Source organism: Rana temporaria, chromosome 13, assembly GCF_905171775.1.
Source record: "Rana temporaria chromosome 13, aRanTem1.1, whole genome shotgun sequence".
Lineage (NCBI taxonomy): Eukaryota > Metazoa > Chordata > Amphibia > Anura > Ranidae > Rana > Rana temporaria.
Window position 1 is genome coordinate 86,326,467 of NC_053501.1, and position 5,134 is coordinate 86,331,600.

The 5,134-nt window shown below is 44.2% G+C and overlaps 1 long non-coding RNA gene across 1 annotated transcript; it reads right to left on the minus strand.

Moving 5' to 3' along the window:
- Positions 1-1,275: 1,275 nt before the first annotated feature.
- LOC120920667 lies at positions 1,276-1,491 on the minus strand. The gene is made up of 2 exons (XR_005744755.1): positions 1,441-1,491; positions 1,276-1,325 (listed from the first exon to the last, which is right to left on the minus strand). It is a non-coding gene; the product is annotated as an uncharacterized LOC120920667 (long non-coding RNA).
- Between the last annotated feature and the right edge of the window lie 3,643 nt (positions 1,492-5,134).

The following is a 5,134-nucleotide window of genomic DNA, read 5'->3' on the forward strand; positions in this document are numbered from 1 at the left end:
TGGAATCCCAACATTGATGGCGGGATCCTTATATATTTAGTCCTGTATCTTGGAAAGATGGTGTTCTGATTGTCACCATTGGATCGGACCGCGAGACAGCACTTTTTCAGCATGATGAAGAAGGGTTTCGGAGTGTCTTATTCATGGCACGTTTGTCTTCAAAAAAATGACTTGGTTGTCGTTGTTTCTTCAGGTGGTGGTTGGGTGGGCCTCCAGACAGTCATGTATGAATACAAAAGGAGAAAGGAGAACGTCAGTGTACAGTTATTGGAGGAATGTCAGACAGGAGCCGTGGGGTGGCCTTTATGACTATAAAGCCATAGGTAGACTAGGGGAGGTAGAATTACTTTAAGACATGAAAACCTGGATGTCCAAGGATACTTTGGTCAAATGGGTGTACAATATGGCACTGGCAGGCAGGAATGCTCACGCGCCTTAAAAACAAAATATGACTGAAGTTCTAGTTACATTATCCTGAGAAGATGTATGATAGAAGCCAAAAATAAAAACTTAGAGAGCATAATATTAAAGGAAATATGAATAGAACATCTTTGATAGTCTGGTCTCAAATAGTTGCCGACACCCCTGATGAACAGAAAAAATGTAGGATCCCCCAGGGTGGGGCTTTTTAGGCAACAGTAGTACAAGTAGTCATAGTAGATACAGAAGTAAGTAGTAGTTTAATAGTAACAAAAGGTATCAAACAATATATGATAAACATGTATAATACAAAAGTTTAAAAACAACACATTAATGGGGTGTGGTTGGAAAAGAGTGAAGAGTCCACGATATAAATACTGGGCCCAACGCGTTTCGGGTTTCCTTCTTCAGGGACCGAAGTATGTGTGGAGTCAAAAAGTGTAACAAACAACTTTTCTAGAAAAAATAAATAAATAGCAATGTGTTGAAAATAATAACATACAAAGGAAAAATGTATTAATATTAAACTGGCACAGATAAGAGAACATACCACCCAAAACGTTTCAAAGGCTCAGCACACCCTTTAAGAAGACTTCGCGATCAGGACGCATGGCAAACCTCGGATGGTGACGAGAGGAATGCGGACTGGCATCTGTGTCAATCACAACGTAGCAAGACCTTTGGCCCGAGGTGTCACAGCGTAAAAAAGTTTATTATGTTGTATTTATTTATTTTTACCTGTCCCAAAATATAAATGAAAAAAGGACAGGATAATATCAACGAGGCAAAAGGTCGCAAAAAATCGCAAAAAAGAGAGAAAGCTGAACCACGAATTTATATATGAGGTGAGGGACATACCTGTAATGTCAAAGAGTAGCCAAAGAGGTCAGTAGAGGGCTCAAAAGCTAAAAAATTAAAGTAATATGGATCACAATTTAGAAATGTGCAGGGTATGAAGGGATGACATGTAAGGCAACAGGTTGGAAGTCGTGGGAGACATACAAGGAAAAAGTTACTTACATGGGAAGAGGACACAAGCAGTGTGAGGTGTATACAGATGCTGCAGCCGTCCAGCAATGTCTGACATTGTGGGGCTGCTGGGCTTTAAATAGGAAATGGGAGGGAGGGGAGAGTAAGGTGGGAGGAGGCTGTCACAGAGAGCCTGGGTGTTATGGGTCAGTGTGAAGGAAGGGGGGCGGCGTAAAGTGGGCATTATCCGAGTGAGGAGGGGGGAGGGACGGGTATGTCCCGCTCTCCTCACATGGAAGCCCGCACTGGTGACGTAGGGCTGCATGGAAACGCAAGTGAGGTGTGGTAAGCAGTGGGCGGGACAGAGAGAGAGGGCGGAGGGCCCTGCTCTCTCACCTCCGCCCATACTCGCCGCTGGCGCGATGACGTAGGCACGTCGCCGCAAGGAGATGCAATGTGTGTAATGTAGGGTGGGCGGGACAGAGAGAGAGAGGGCGGAAGATACGTCCTGCACTCTCACCTCCGCCCACACTGGCCGCCTGACAGCGCAAGTGACGTAGACATGCCACAGCGCCGCTCGGAGCTAACTGGCAAGTGACCAGGAAGATCACCTGACACGGGGGTAAAAGATATGCAAAATGAGTAAGCTATTGCTTTGCAGAGTATGCAAAGAACGTGTAATAAAAAGGGGGCATGAACGATGTAGGTACTGGGGGAGATAAGTACATAAAAGGTCAAATAAGGAAGAAATAGTAAAGAAGGGGGATAGGTGTGTTGAAACTGCTGAAAGCAGATAAAGGTTTGTATATAGAATGATATTGTAAACACAGATACTGCGCAATGCCAGTAGAGGTTTGTAAGTACAGTGGTTTTATATACAGGTAAGCTCAGCCATAAATTTAAAGGGACAGCAATCAAAAAAGATTTTAAGGATATATTAATTGTACAAAAAATGTACAAAAAATGGGACACATGGGCCAATAGGTCCAGGGGCAAAAAGGAAAAAACAGGGGCACGGAACTGTCCACTGTGTGATCCCTGCCCCTGTTATAGGCGCAAGTATCGACCCACGGTCAGAGACACCAAAAGGTGCAAGGGGACCAGGTCAAAAAAAGCCGTCTCCCATGAGAGAGGACAGACGGCTTACGTGCGCCCAGCTAAGGAGTGACAGTAAAGGGGATGCCAGTCGAGCCAGTATGCGCTTGGAAGGTGAAATCCCCGGGGGGGTGTGCAGAAGGGTACATGAGCATGGTGGTAATACAGGGAACAAATAGGTATGAAATACTGACATGGGAGTTGACAGGATGGAAATAAGGATAGTAGTAAAAAGGGTTATGGATGGGGACAGTAGGTGACATAAGGTCCCCATAGTGTAGAGAAGTCTTGATCAGTCTTTTTCACACCCCCCAGAAGAGAAACCTTCCAAAAAAGGCCTAAAGCTGATCTGCTCATTGAGGCCCGGTGGAAGATTAGCCTCTAGTTCGGCAATCCAACGAGTTTCATGTTGTAGGAGGATCTTATTCCAGTCCCCACCTCTGGGGCTTGGATGGATCCTATCGAGGATTAGGAATTTAACCCCTGAAAAAAGTCCATTATGTTGAGACAAGATGTGGCGCCCTAGTGGTAAGTCTGGGTTGGCCGAACGCATGGCATGTAGGTGCCGGGAAGCACGCTTAAAGAATGGTAATTTGGTTTTTCCCACGTAGAACCTGTTACATTGACAAGTGAGTAAGTATATTACGCCAAATGTCTTGCAATTAGCAAAGTGTCTCGGTCTGTAGGGCCGACCATTGGGTAATACAATATCTCGCTCTGTATTGATGTATCGACAAATGGAGCAGCCTCCACAGGTGAAAGTACCCTTCCTTTTACAAGGATCTTTCCTGAAGTTGTCCTTGAATTCACTGGCCACAAGGTGGTCTTTGAGTGAGCAGGCCCGTCGATAAGTTATCGCGGGCTCTTTTGGTACAAAGGGACCGAGTTGGGGGTCAAAGGAGAGTAGGTGCCAAAATTGTTTGAAGATTCCTCTCGTTTGTTGATGCTGAGTGTGGTACTTGGTGATTAGTCTCTCCGCCCTCTCTCTCTCTGTCCCGCCCACCCTACATTACACACATTGCATCTCCTTGCGGCGACGTGCCTACGTCATCGCGCCAGCGGCGAGTATGGGCGGAGGTGAGAGAGCAGGGCGTACCCTCCGCCCTCTCTCTCTGTCCCGCCCACTGCTTACCACACCTCACTTGCGTTTCCATGCAGCCCTACGTCACCAGTGCGGGCTTCCATGTGAGGAGAGCGGGACATACCCGTCCCTCCCCTCTCCTCACTCGGATAATGCCCACTTTACGCCGCCCCCTTCCTTCACACTGACCCATAACACCCAGGCTCTCTGTGACAGCCTCCTCCCACCTTACTCTCCCCTCCCTCCCATTTCCTATTTAAAGCCCAGCAGCCCCACAATGTCAGACATTGCTGGATGGCTGCAGCATCTGTATACACCTCACACTGCTTGTGTCCTCTTCCCATGTAAGTAACTTTTTCCTTGTATGTCTCCCAGCACGACTTCCAACCTGTTGCCTTACATGTCATCCCTTCATACCCTGCACATTTCTAAATTGTGATCCATATTACTTTAATTTTTTAGCTTTTGAGCCCTCTACTGACCTCTTTGGCTACTCTTTGACATTACAGGTATGTCCCTCACCTCATATATAAATTCGTGGTTCAGCTTTCTCTCTTTTTTGCGATTTTTTGCGACCTTTTGCCTCGTTGATATTATCCTGTCCTTTTTTCATTTATATTTTGGGACAGGTAAAAATAAATAAATACAACATAATAAACTTTTTTACGCTGTGACACCTCGGGCCAAAGGTCTTGCTACGTTGTGATTGACACAGATGCCAGTCCGCATTCCTCTCGTCACCATCCGAGGTTTGCCATGCGTCCTGATCGCGAAGTCTTCTTAAAGGGTGTGCTGAGCCTTTGAAACGTTTTGGGTGGTATGTTCTCTTATCTGTGCCAGTTTAATATTAATACATTTTTCCTTTGTATGTTATTATTTTCAACACATTGCTATTTATTTATTTTTTCTAGAAAAGTTGTTTGTTACACTTTTTGACTCCACACATACTTCGGTCCCTGAAGAAGGAAACCCGAAACGCGTTGGGCCCAGTATTTATATCGTGGACTCTTCACTCTTTTCCAACCACACCCCATTAATGTGTTGTTTTTAAACTTTTGTATTATACATGTTTATCATATATTGTTTGATACCTTTTGTTACTATTAAACTACTACTTACTTCTGTATCTACTATGACTACTTGTACTACTGTTGCCTAAAAAGCCCCACCCTGGGGGATCCTCCATTTTTTCATAATATTAAAGGAGGAAAGGAAGAGAGGTGAGTAATGAAAAAGAATATGGAGAATAGAAAAAAACAAAAAATAAAAACTACAGATTTAATGCTCCTCCAACCAAGCTCTCCAGTTTAGATTCCACTTTCGATTGTTAAAGAGCATTGAATTGGTATTAAAAAAAAACTTAATACCTAGTTGCCCTGTCAATTTTAGCTGACAGCGATAAAAAAAAAAAAAAAAAAATAGAACATTGTTCCGTTAAAAAACGACTCCTCTCTCCTACTAGTAATTGGTGGTATTTTTGCTGGTCACCTGATAATAACGAGAGAGAGATGATTTAAATTTGTGGAATTTGGGTAAACCTGACCGCACTTTATTATTACAAATTAAAGA